We start from the raw sequence: 14,131 nt of genomic DNA on the forward strand, positions 1-14,131 counted from the left end.
AGGAAAGAAAGGAGGATGGGAGGGAAGGAAAAAGGAAGGGAGGGAGGAAGGAAGATGGAGAGGGGAGGGGGAAAGGGAGGAAGGAGGGATGGAGGAAAGAAAGGAACGAGGGAGGGAGGGATAGGGAAGTGAGGAAGGAAAGTAGGAAGTAAGGAAGGATGAGGAAAGTTAGGAAGGATGGCGGCAGGGGAAAAGTTAGGAAGGAGGAGAAGAAGTTCCGTTGGGAAGGACGGAAAGTTAAGATGGAGGGAGGGAAGGAAGTAAAAAAGGGGGAAGGTGAGGAAGGAAGGAGGGAGGTAGAAAGGAAGGAAGGAAAAAAAGATGGGAAGGAAACTGAGTGAGAGGTAAAGAGGCAGGAAGGGCGCTTTGGTTTCCTGGGCTAATTTTGTGGCTGGCCTCCTGCCAAGAGCCCTGACCCAGGAGCACTGAAGAGAGAGCCAGAGGGGCTGGAAGGAGACTGTGCTCCCAGGGTGGCAGCCCCGGGGGCGGGGGGGGGGGGGGGGGGGGGTGTGTTCCGGCGGGTCCCCCCGTGTGCCCGTCCGGGGGCCCATCCACTCACGCCCCCCCCCCACCCCACGATCGACCGGCCTGGCGGAGCCGGGGCAGGTGTGTATGCGTGTGCCCCCGGCTGTCTGACCCGGGAGCACTGAAGAGAGAGCGAGCGCGGGGCTGGAAGGAGACTGTGCTCCCAGGGTGGCAGCCCCGGGGGCGGGGGGGGGGGTGGAGTGTGTGTATGTCCGTCTGTATCCGCCTGTGTCCGTCCGTGTGTCCATCCATTCTCTTCGCCCCCCCCCCCACCCCACGATCGACGGGCCTGGCAGAGCCGGGGCAGGTGTGTATGCGTGTGCCCCCGGCTGTCTGTCGGGGAAGAGGAGAAAGCGAACGAAGGAATATGGGCTTTTCCTGCGTTTCTCTGGGTGCTCAGCCGCGTCCTCCCTCCCCGGCCGGGGCCCCTTTGGGGGAGTCTTTGGGGGAGTTGGGAGGAGGAAGGGGGGATGGCGGCGTCTGGGCACCTGGGCTAGCCCAGCCTCGGGCTCCCCCGGGGGATGAAAGGAGCCGCCGGAAGACTGGGGCTTTGTGCTGCTAATGAGGCGAGGCAGGCGGGCGGGCGGGCGGCCGGGGTTTGTGCAGGCTGCTGCCTGGAGGCTGGCACAGAGGTGAGGGAAGGGAGGGGGGCGGCGTTTGCCCCCCTGTTCGCCCTCTTTTGTTTCTGTCCGGAGGGATCTCCCCGGAGATCCTGCTGGGGTCTTAAGGCTTTAGTCACACTGTTGTTTGCGTGTTTGGGGGTCTGTGACCTTTTCTCAGTGTGTGTTTTGGGGGGAGTCCCCTGCCCTACGATCGTTTCCCTCCCTCCTGCACCTCTACCTTCTATTCCCCCTCCTCCCTATCTATCCCCTCTCCTCCTCATCTATTCCCCCCTCTTCTCTCCCTCTGTCCCCCTTTCTTCTCCCCCTCCCTACTTCTCTGCTGGGGCCTTGGTTCCGGTCTGTAGCTCTTTAAAGCTGCTAGTCTTTGCTCCTGCCGACCTGCAGCTCAGCTGGGGGTGGGGGGGGGGGTTGGGGCAGAATAATGCGAGGGGGAGGAAACCTGAGGCTGCAGGAGAGGTCTGGGCAGTCCTCTGGGCTTGGGAACCCTTCCCCTTCCTCACCCCACTCCCCCTTTGTTAATAACAATATCGCCCTGCTGCTTTGCATGGCCGGTTTTGACCATCCCTGCCTGGACTAGTTAATTTGGCGCTTCCCTGGGAGGCTGCTGGGCCTCCTGCTTCCTCCACGGTCTGGGGATTGCAAATCTCTTCCGAGTTCTTGAGACTCCTCCCCGCCCTCGCACACTTTTTGATGTTTTTAATTTTTAGAATCCTAGATTGAAAGCTGGAAGGAACCTCTGAGGTCCTCTACTCTAAGCCTCTCATTTTATAGATGGGGAAACTGAGGCTTCCAGGCGCAGTATATTGCTCAAGGCCACACATAAGAAAGTGACAGAACTGAGTGTATTCTTAGGGCTTCTCTGGGAAAGAGCCGTTTTTTCTTTGATAGTCTTTAGATGTCACTAGGTAAGAACCTGAAAGGAAGGTTGGATTTCTGTCAATGCATCTCCCCCCCACCCCATCCACCAGAATTCCCCCAAGACAAACCATGCTCTTCCTGTTCCCTGTGGCCTTGGTCCCAAAGTTGGGTTCCCTCCACACAGGGTATAAGTAGGGGGCACATTTTTCATCATGAGTGCTCACCAGGAGATGGAGTTTCTGAATTGGTTTATTTTAAAATTTGGCTGCCCTGAAGTAAGTGACTTTCCTGTAGCCCAGAGCTCTAGCTCCCTAGCATGCTCTCTCAAAGACTCTGACTGAGATCCAGTTCTTTTCTGCTTCCCCACACTTTACTAGACTCTGGGGGAGGGACATTTGAGATTTGAGGACAGTTGAGATGAAGTGTCCCTTACAGTGTGGTGGTGCTGGTGGTGTGGAAGATGAACTAGGACAGATGCATTCGAGATGGGGGCAGCTTGGTGGCGCAGTGGATAGAGCACAGGCCCTGAAGTCAGGAGGACCTGAGTTCAAATGCAGCCTCAAACCAGACACTTGACACTTAACTAGCTGTGTGACCTGGGCAAGTCACTTAACCCCAGTTGCCTTAATAAAAAAAAAAAAAAAAGCCGGGAGAGATGCATTCGAGAGGTCAGAAATGAAAGGGAGATGCTGCAGTTATGGAGATCAGGCAGAGGGGGTGGCCTTTAAGTGGGACTCCAAAGGATGGGAAAGGAAGGGATAGCAGCATCAGAGAAGACACTTTTCACTGGCGACATTTTTCCTTCTGGAGATAGATGAGCCTCGATTGGGGCCGGGAAATGCTTCCTGCCCTTGCTTCATGTTTCTTTGATATTCTTCATTCTCACATTCCATGGTTAACTAGCTGAAGTGGCCGTCATAAATAACCCTTCCAAACTGGCCGAAGTTAGAAGCGACGTGCAAGCCCCCTTCTACCAGTATGAAAGACCTATTGCCCAAATGAAAAAACAAAACCAAAAGCCCCCCAGACTGGAGACAATAGTGGGTCCAGCTAAACAAAGTCTTCTCAAATTCACCAAGAGTTGTCTTTGTGATACTCACATTTCTATTCAAGATTTTTGAAAACATTTCCTCCCCAAATGACCCTTTTAGTGATGGTGGTATGAATGGTCCATACTAAATGGTGAAATGATTCTCATCACCAGTCTGCAGAGAGGAAAACAAGGATTCTGAGGTGAAATCCATCAGTCCACAGTGATTTATTAAGGACCTTTGGGGTGCTGAGGATACCATCCCTAAACTCAAAGAGTTTGTGTTCTAAAGGAAATAACCAGTAGCCTCAGATAGTAAGCCTTAGCACTGGCACTGGAACCCACGTCTTTCTAACTCTTAAGTGCAGTGTTATTATCACAACAGGGGCAGCTAGGATAGAGCACTGGGACTGGAGTAAGGAAGACTCATCTTTGTGAGTTCAAATCCAGTCTCAGACACTTACTAGCTGGGTGACCCTGGGCAAGTCACTTCACTCAGTTTGCCTCAGTTTCCTCATCTGTAAAATGAGTTGGAGAAGGAAATCACAAACCACTCCAGTATTGCTAGGAAAACCCCCAAACGGGGTGACGAAGGGTCGGACAGGACTGAAAGGACTGAACACCAACAGCAAGCGTTGAGGGAGGCAGTGTGGTACAGTGATGAGTGCGGAACTTAGAGGCACCAGTTCGGAATTCAAATCCTGGCTCTGACACTATCTAGGTGTGTGACCTTGGGCAAGTCACTTAATGTTACTCAACTGTAACCCGAGGGGGCTGGGCCCTGATGCCCTCTAAGATCCCAAGAAGTGCTGGATGTTTCCATGTTCATTGTGCTTTCTATGCAAGTTGTCATGGTCATTGGGTTTATTGTTTTCTTGGTTTTGGGTCCCTTCCACATCTCAGCATCTAATGGGTTGATGGGTTAGGGCACCTCCTTCAAGGAGGAGGTAAGACTTTAATTGGACCTCAAAAACAGCAGAGTAGGGATTTGGGGGAGGGACGAGAGAGACCATCTTAGTAAAGGGGCCTAGTGGAGAAGTGCACCCCCAGGCCCGACAGACTCTTGAACACTGCTGGGAGGAAGGAGTCTTATTTTAAGCCTGGCAGCTCTCTCCCTGCAATGGGGGAAAGCCTGGCACTCAGGGAGAGAATCTGTGCAATTGTATTCCCAGCCCTAGTGCCTTTCTTTCATTGGTTTATTCTCACTCCCTCATGCCCTTCCCCACATGGACAGACTAACTCCAGGACAGGAGTGTGTCAGCCCCCGAGAGGGGACAGTCAGAGCTTTCCCCAAGTTCTGCTTCCTGCTAAGATCTCCTTATAGTCAATATAGTTTATAGCCCTTAGGGTAGTCACTATAATCAGTAGAGATGATAGAACGTACAGTTAATGTAATCAAAAGATGTTATGGTCCTTATGATATAGTCAATATAATAGGAGATTATAGAACTTATGTTATAGTTAATATGATCAATAGAAATTATAGTCAGTAAGTACTTATTAAGCATCTGTGCTGTCAGGCAGTGTGCTAAGCTTAATATACTAAAACAGTTGAGTGTGGGAAACTCCAGCATTGAGAAGGTGGTCGGTGGCCCTGTACCTGAACCTCCTGTGAACGATTTGGCGGCTCTACTCCAACCCCTTGAGAGAAAATGTCTCTGTGAGCCAGCTAAATACCCTTTGGCTGGGAGTGTTTTTAGACCTTTAGAAGGCACCCTAACCTCTCTCTTTAGGTGTAAGGAAAGCGCACCAGAGAGGAGAGACATGACTCACCTTAGGTCATATAGGCAACAATCACACATAAACCCATAAAACCTGTGCTACTGACATTTTATACAAATGGAAAAAATACATTTTAACAAGATAACAACATAAAGAGATATAAATAAAATCTTATTTCCGTCCCTTTCGGAATTCTTTCTTCTGGGCACTTGGGGAGATTTTGTTGCTTTTAATAATCATTTGAATTCCTTAATTCAGTAGGAGTGTTAAATATGGAATCAGAAGCCCTGGGTTTAAATCCAGTTATGGAGGCTACCTTGGGCAAGTCCCATAGGGCCACCCCCACTCTACTCCCACCACACTCAATTTCCTCATCTGTAAAATGAAGAAATGTAAAAGTCCCAAGTTTCCTTCAGAGCTCAGCTCAAGCATGAAGTTTTTCCTGATCCCTGCTGGCTGCTAGTAACACCACCTCAGTCTACCCTCAATTACCTTCAGTATTTATGTTGGAAATCTTTAGACAGAGTGTCCCAAAAAGTCTTAGTACAATTTTAAGTGTTTATAGCTTAAAACTGCTCTAAGACTTTCGGTATATGTACATGTTTTCCTTAAGAGAATATAATCTCTTTGAGGGCATGGACTATTTTCATCTTAGTTTCCCCAGCACAGTGCCTCATGTATACCAGGCACTTATTAAATACTTGTTGATTTCAAGAGAAAAATCAGGTACGAAGTACTTGCAATAATCTCCATTGAGGAGGTGAGACCAGGTGTCCTCAACCATCTCTCATCTCTGATTCTACTGGTCCTGCTGACAGCTGACATGAACACAGCCCTTCATGTTACACAGAATATTTGACATTTGCTCATTTGAGTGATACAACAAACCTGTGAGGGTGGTGCTAGAATTGTTCCTATTTTGCACAGGAAGGAATTAAGGCTGATAAGCAGTTGCTCCCCTTGTCTCAGGTGACATTTGAACCCAGGACTTTCTGATTCCAAATCCAGCACTTGATCTGCTTGTCCAGGCTCCCTCTTTGCTGTCACATTAAAAAAAAAATCTTAATCAGAGGTTATCTTAGTTGGCTTCATTGCTTTCCTCTGCGTAACTTGTCTTCATTCATTTTTTTGAAAAATATTTCTGTGGATAACAGCCCCATTGGCTTGATTTGCCAGTAAAAGGAAGGTGCCTGTGTTTCCTTTTTTTCTTTCTTTCTTTCTTTCTTTTCTTTTTTTTTTTTAAATAAAGGAATGGTTGTAAAAAGCTTCATAAACAACTGGGCAGAGGGTTTACCTTGTTAAAAACAAGAGCCTTCCTGTGGAATGGGTTGCAGTAGGTGACCTCAGAGGTCCTGCCCTGGTTGGAGATTCTGTGGGATACATTGTACAAAATTCTGACAAGGTCAGAAAGCCTGACCTCTCTTCCTCCAGTTAGTAAAAGTTACTGTCTTGTTTCTCCAGCTGGAGCAAGGAAGGGCTCTTTGAGTGGTCATACCCAGTAACCCTTGTTTTGTGATCCACTTAATTCAGTTCCACAGGTTATTTGTTGAGGTCTTTTGTGTGTGTACTGATACATATCATACATATGTGTGCTGGTACATACTGATATCCAGAGATACAGAAGTGAATGATTGGTTCCTGTCTGCCCTTGAGAAATTTATATAGTTGGAGTGAGATTTGTACACAGAATGTAACTGAGTTCTGAAATGGGTAGGATAGATAATACGGGCTTATGGGAAGTCAGAAAGTGGGGAGGCTAGCACAGAGTGGTCCCAGAGAAGGGTAGCAGAAAGGAATCAGGGGTGTGAATCCAGGATCTGCTCCTGTGGGTGACCTTGGGCAAAGGACCTCACTTTTCTGGACCTTGATTTCCTCTTCTGTAAATTGAAGGGGTTGTGCTGGCCTCAGGAGGAAGTAGATTCCTGGTCACTGGAGGTCTCCTGGCTCTGCCTGAACGGCCTGCTTGTCCAGGATGCTCTATAGGGAATTGCTGTTCAGCCGTAGGTTGGCCTAAATGGTCTCCGAGATCCTTCCGTATGTGGAGCCTGACACTTTAAAGAAAGAGACGGGACCGATCACACCCAGTCTTCACTGCTCATTGCTTGGTTATCAGGAAAGGAAGAATCCAATTTTGGAAGTGACTCTGGTCTTAAAAATTCTTTGTAGGTATCATTAAGGGTAGCTAGGTGGCCCAATGCATAGAGCACTGGGTTTGGAATAAGGAAGACTCATTTTCCTGAGTTCAGATCTGGCCTCAGACACTTACTAGCTGAGTGACTCTGGGCAAGTCACTTCACCCTGTGTGCCTCAGTTTCCTCATCTGTAAAATGAGCTGGAGAAGGAAAGGGCAAACCACTCCAGTATCTCTGCCAAGAAAACCCCAAGTGGGGTCATGAAGAGTTGGACTTGACTAAAAAAAATGAGGAAACAACAAAGGTATCATTAAGATTTGTGGTGAGTCCATTAGACTGCCTATCCCTTAAGGAGTTGTTCTGAATGAAAATCAAGTTTCTGAGTATCATCACCATTAGACTTTTTCCATTACCAATAAATTTCACCCTTAAGTGAACAATGACATTGCGAGAAATTCTAGTCATTGTAAAATCAAGCAGATCTTTGAGTATTATGTCACATATCCCACACCTACCTTCCTAACAAAATGTATAAACCATTCATCAAGACATTGCTTAAATTTGTTGGTGCTTTGAGTTTTCTGCTCCTAGTAGAATGTAAACCCATTAAAGGCAGGGACTGTTGAACTTTTTTTTTTTGTCTTTGTATTGACTTGCTCAACATGGTAGAAGTAATTAAGTGGAAGAGCTAGGATTAGAACTCAGGGCCTCTTCCTTAAATCCAATAGTCTTTCCATTATACTATGTTGAAGATTTAGTGGAATCGAACTGGAAAGCCTTGAATTCTCAGAACTGAAATATATTTGTTACAAAGGTGGGGGGAGCCTGTATCAAAGGATATCTTCCATCCCATCTCCTCCAACAGATTATTCCCTCTGTCATGCCCACTCTACTTATTGCAATTTTCCCCCATCTACTGGCTCATTCCTTACTGCTTACAAATATGCCCATGTCTCCCCCATCTTGAAAAAACAAACTTCACTTGACCCTTTCATTCCCACTGACTTTTCGTCCTGTATCTCTTCTTTTCCTGTGTAGCTAAGCTCCTAGACAGGGCCATCTACAGCAGGTGCCTCCACCTTGTCTCCTCTCACTCTCTTCTTAACCTCTTACAATCTGCTTCTGACTTTATTCCACCCAAATTGCTCCCTCCAGAGTGACCAGTGATCTCGTAGCTGCCAAGTCCAGTGGCCTTTTCTCACTCTTTCTTCTTGGCCATCTCTCTGCAGCGTTTGCATTGTTGATCATTCTTTCCTCCTTGATATTCTCTTCTCTAGGCTCTTTCCTGATTCTCTTCCTCCTCTCTGACTGCTCCTTCTCTGTCATCTTTGCTGTATCCTCCTCCGGAACATGTCCTCTAACCTTGGGTTTCCCTCAGGGCTCTGTCCCTGGTCCTCTTCTCTTTTCCCTCTATTTATCCCACTTGATCTTATTGTTTCTGCCATGGATTTAATTACTGTCTCTATGCTGATGATTCTCGAATCTGCCTTTGGTGCCCCAGTCTCTCTCCTGGCCTCCAGTCTTACATCTCTAACTGCCTTTCAGACATCTTGAACTGAATGTCCGGTAGACATCTGCACCTCAGTATGTCCAAAAGGGAACTTACTATCTTTTCCCTAAACCTGCTTTCTTTCCTACCTCCCCTCTTACTGCAGAGGGCCTCACCATCCTCCCGGTCCCTCAGGCTCACAACCTAGGAGTCATCCTGAACTTCTCTTCCTCTCTCACCCTCCATATGCAATCTGTTGCCGAGGTTTGTTGTTTTCACCTTCATAACACCTCTCAAATCCACCCCTTCTCTCCTCTGACTCCATTTGCACTCTAATACAGACCCCCATCACCTCAAGCCTGGACTATCGCTGTAGCTGCTGGTGGGCCTGCCTACTTCAAGTCTCTCCCCACTCCAATCCATCCTCCATTCAGCCACCAACACTACTTTTCCTTAAGTACATGTCTGACCACGTCACATCTTCTCCCCTTCACTCATTAAACTTCAGTGTCTCTATTACATCCAGGATTAAAATACAAAATGCTGCATTCTTGGAATACATTCAAAATACAAAATGCGGCATTCAGGGTCCTTCATATGCCAGCCCTCTCCTACCATTCCAGTCTTCTTCCACATTGGTCCTTGATAGGTACTCTTGCATCCAGTCAGTGACTCTGGCCTCCTGGCTATTCCACCGCATCTCAGCTCCAGGCAATTTCTTTGGCTATCTCCCATGCCTGGAAAGCTCTCCCTCCTCTGATCTGACTAATGACCTCCTTGGCTTCCTTTAAGTTCCAACTGAAATACCATCTTTTACTGGACGTCTTCCCAACCCCTCTTAATGCTAGAGCCTTCCCTGTTCATTGTTTCCTATTTATCCTATCTGTAACTTGCTTCAAACATATTTGGATGTGGTCTCCCCCTTTGAGGGCAGGGACTATCCTTTGCCCTTTTTTGGATCCTCACCTCTTAGCACAGTGCCTGGCACATAGTAGGTGCTTAATAATGCTTTTTGATTGATTGGATCCTGGAGCTGAAGTGGATCTCAAAGGTTATCTAATCCAATCCCCCATTTTACAGATGAAGAAATTGAGTCTGAGTGAGGTTAAGTTCCTTGCCCAGGCTTATCCTGGCTAGTGAGGAGTAGAGTCAGAATTTGAACCCAAGTCTTCAGCCTTCAAACTCAGTACACTCTTACAATTCATTGTTCTGGGGAGAACAATTAAGCTAAAGATAGCCATCTTTTTGGTGAAATCCCAATTTCTCATTTGAGAGCAAAATGCTTCTTTTCCACAGGTCGAAAACTTTAAACAAAAACGAAGTTCCAGCTGATTAAACTTTAGGGCACTTGATAAAAAGTCTAGCCCAAGAATAGTCTTTTGGCTGGAGGCCCAGAGGAATTTTATTCAATTTTGAATTGGATTTGTTTTCATTCACTGAAAGCTCATCTCTCTACAGCAGACATTTGGTTCTTTGAGCTGGGTAAACAAGTGTTTTTGCCATGCTAGCTGCCAGCAGGCTGCCTGGTGGTGTCCCTCCTGGCAATCAGTGAAAGATACCTTGATGCCTCTAGACACGTTTCCTGGGAATGATTCTGCTAGCTGCATTGGCTTTCCTGCTGGTCTTTCCTCTTTCAGCCATCATCCCACTGGCCTTCCCCCCTCCACATTTTCCTAGCAGTCCCACCCTTTTTTCTTTGAAAAGATCTGCAAAGAAGAGAAATTCCTAAGAGTCAGAATCATAAAAAGGAACCATTACTAGGGTTTAATATTCTAGAGCTCGAAGGGCCCCTAAAGCTCATCTCTTTCAGCCCCCTCCTTTTTCCATAGGCATCCTATCCAGTCCTTAGTGTGAAGACTTGAGGATTTTTATAAGCTGGAATTTGCCTGGGGATTCCTTTTTTTTTTTTTAAACCCAATTTGTTTCACTTAATTTTTCATGGAATCATAGAGCCTTTGTTCCTATTGTTTGTAATATTCCTTTCTGATATGATCTTGGTCTCACCAATATGGTATGCCCATGGCCCTCAAATCTGCTGCTGCTGCCGCTGAGGCCAGTCTCATTGCTCTGCTTTCTGAAGCCCGTCATCTCCCTCCTGCTCTTGCATCGCTGGACATTTGGAAACTCCGGCTTCCTTGTTTTAGAGAACTACAGAATGGACAGAATTTCAGAGTCAGAAGGCTGTTCAGGGATTTTCTAGGCCAACTGAACTTATCGCTAAGAAAGCTCCACGCCAGCTACCTCCTGAGGCTGCGGCCCATTCTTTTGCACAGTCTGCTTGTTAGCAGGTTTTCCCCTAATGTCCAGTGTAAGTCTGTTTTTTTGCACTTTTCACCGGTTGTTCCTAATATTGCTTTGGGGGCCAAGCAGAGCCAGTTTGATGGACCCAGGGCCCCACAAGGCTAGTTCTGGCTGTTTCTCCCCCAAACACCATGAAAAAAATCCAGCTTAGTGAATCTTTCCACCATGAATGTGTTGTCCTGAATTCCCCAAGGTTTAGCCTCGTGCTCTCAGCTCCCCTCTTCCTGCTAACCACAGATGGCTGAAGATCTTTTCGGTTTTAAGTCTCTCGTAAACTTTTAAGGGTCTCCTTTCCTAAACAAACAGTTGGGAGCAGTTGATCTGTTTCCGATGGCCCAGCTTTTCCATTTCCAGCGAGTTTAACTCGCCTGACCCGTTTTGGATATTGTCTTCCTTGTGTAGTATTTATCTTGGCTTCCGTGTAAGTTTTGAATAGACTTGACATACTATTAAGTGACTGATGGCCCCTGTAACACATTGTCTCCTCTGGGGCAGGGCTGCCTTTGAAGTCCTACCCTGTAGGAAGTAAAGAGACTATTTGCTCTATTAAAATTCCTCTGTTTAACCACAGGCCACTTCCCCTCTGCCACTCTAAACACTGCAGGGACACTAACTGATTGAAAAGACACAAGCTCTGGAGTAGTCATACCCTATTTAAAGAGAGCTTCTTAGTGCAGGTTAAAGTGAAGTCTTTGGATGTGACCTGGGATCCTCCTCCAAAGTATGTGGATGGAGATGTGTTTTTCTAGTAAAGGGATATGTTACCAAACAAGTTCAATTTTTTGATTTGTATTTTTTCCCCTAAATATTTCTTTGAGCTCAGTGAATTTCTATGAGGAAAAATTTTCCCAAATGAGGTTTTCTCACTTGGTTAGGAAGGGGTGAAATGTCATTTACATAGAGGCCAGTTTTGTTCATTTGTAAATTTCATCTGAAATTCAAGCTTTCTTTTCTGGTACATTTCATCCCTGGTTCTGAGCTCTGTTTACTGGTACATTTCATCTGCTCCTTATTGCCTCTAGAATCCTGAGTTAGGATAGCGGGTCTTACTTACTCAAAGGTTACTAAGAAAATCATGGACCAGATGATACTCTTTATTCTTCCCCAGGGTATGTTTTCTTAAATGCCCGCAGATCTAAACCCTGGGCAAGAAACTTCAAAAACATAATAACTGGGCTGAAAATCTAACCTTCAAACCCTTGCTTTGGTATTTTCTGGTGGGGGCCTGAACAAGTTAATGACTGTAATTTCTTAGGGAGAAAGATTTTTTAATGTTTTTGAACCACTGATGGGTTGGATTTAAAAAAAAAAACAAAATGGATAAAAAAAACTTTTTTTTTTTTTAAAGCATTGTCAGTTAATCTCATTCCTTGGTATTTGTTAGTGGGAATGTAAATTTTAGCTAATTAAAGGTGCACCATTTAGAAGGGGTACTTAATAGGTACCAGCTGTCTCTTCTAATAAATCATTTGGAAGATGGTAAAACAAAGGTTTGATGTAAACACTTAATTCGCCTCTAAAGCTGAAATTTCCTGTTACGTTTTTTCTGATTCGTAGACCAAAGTAAAACTACATTTGCTGCGTGTATCTGAGAAACCCAGTTTAATTTGAAATAATCTCATCAGTGCAGACACAGCCCTTCTGTTTAACAGCTTAACAGTGTAACAGCTGCTTTAAAACTCCCTTAAAAGTCTGAAGGCTGAGGGAGGCTAAGTATTTTCAGTGAAGTTAGACAGTGTAACTTTTCTTTTTCCTTTTTTCCATGCAGACAGTGTGTTAGGGTAGCGAAGCCTCACGCTGCTTCCCCTTAAAATCATAACATTGTTGGTAAACCAGTTAGAACTTAGAGCAAAACGATGTAAATCTGGTGTGTATATATGTTTAAGGAGACTCAGAAATTATTAGCTTTAATTAAAATGTTTAGATTGATATTTACCTTTCACACTTAAAATGAATACTTGGAATGAATTCCTTTGAAATCACCCAGGATTAGAATTTAAATATAACTCCTTAAAAGTGAAAATGCAGTTTATCCCTCCCCCACCAAAAAAAAAAAACAGGCTTAAACATTTCTCCAGGTGTTGTGTGTTTATATTTTACTTCTCCCTCAGAATTATTTTTTTTTTAAAGGCATAGTTCATTTTCATTAAGTTTCCAACCTGAAGTGATGGACCCCCTTTCCATTTTCAGTTTGTGAGAGTTTATTAGAATAAAGGGAGGATTTCCTTGAGTGCTTCTGGAATGAAGAGTGGCATTTTATTTAAAAGGACCATATGGGCTAGAAACCATTTCCCCATGACTTTAGTCTGTCCAGGTGATTCCTGGTCTCCTCCCCTGGAACAATCCCCCCGTTATCCAAGGAAAATGTTGTGCAGTCAAGACCAAATGTTTAAACCAAAACAACGAAAAAGTCCAAACTAGACCTTACTTTACATTATTGCCAGATGCACTTCCTAGGCAGCATCCTCTTGGGGCTGCCTGAAACCTTTTCTCTACCTCCTTTTAGGACAATGGGACCGAGGCCTTGAGAATCAGTGACATGTCTCGAAAGTGTGTTTCTTTAATAAACCAACATGTTTGCTTTAGGCTGAGGGAACCCAGAGGCCTGGAAGTGAATACCAACAACTGCCTTTTGTTTAGCAGTTTAATGTTTGCAAAGGGCTTTTATACACATCATGCTAGAGAAGCCCACAATATCGGAGAAGTCGGTGCTGTGGGGATTATCCCTTTTTTGACAGATGAGGAAACCAAGGCTGAAAATAGTTGGGTTACTTGCACATGATTACGCAGCTAGTGAGGGTCAGAGGCAACCTCTGAACCCAGGTCTTTCTAACTCATTGGGCCATAGATTTAGATGTAAGGAAACTTAGAAGTCATCTAGTTGAAGAGATTAGAGAACAGAGGAACCCAGGGTGACATGTCTAATAGAGTCTGAGGTAGGATTTTCTGGACTCCAAATCCAATGCTCTCTCCACCATGCTGTTTCTTCAAGTTTAAACATTCATTGTATTTAGAAAACACCATTTTGCACTGTGCTAATCACTAGGGGTACAAAGAAAGGTAAAAATCACATTCCCTGCCCTCAAAGGGCTCACGTTCTAATGGGAGAGACAACATGCAGTGACCATGTCCATACAAAATATAGAAAGAAGGGGAAAGGAAATCTCAGAAAGAAGGCACCAGCATGGAGAAGGTGAGAGTTTATCTGAGATTTGAAGGAATCCGGGGAGACCAGAAGGCAGAAGGCAGGAGGAAGCACATTCCAGGCTTGGGGAGGGGGGAGAGGGCAGTCATTCAGAATAACCCCAAGGAGAGCTGATCCCTGCCAGGTTATAGAATCTAAAGCTGGAAGGGGCCCCAAGACGCCCTTTAGATGGACCCCTTCATTTTACAGAGAGTTAAGTGGCTTGTGTGCCCAAGCCCATACAGAGTGGGAATCTGAATCCAGGTC

The 14,131-nt window shown here is 45.5% G+C and overlaps 1 protein-coding gene across 1 annotated transcript in view; it reads left to right on the top strand.

Moving 5' to 3' along the window:
• The window catches only part of IL17RD (interleukin 17 receptor D), a 79,454-nt gene that overhangs the window by 250 nt on the left and 65,073 nt on the right, over positions 1 to 14,131 (top strand). The window lies entirely within an intron of this gene.

Source organism: Vombatus ursinus, unplaced genomic scaffold, assembly GCF_900497805.2.
Source record: "Vombatus ursinus unplaced genomic scaffold, bare-nosed wombat genome assembly UNPS02014817.1, whole genome shotgun sequence".
Classification (NCBI taxonomy): domain Eukaryota; kingdom Metazoa; phylum Chordata; class Mammalia; order Diprotodontia; family Vombatidae; genus Vombatus; species Vombatus ursinus.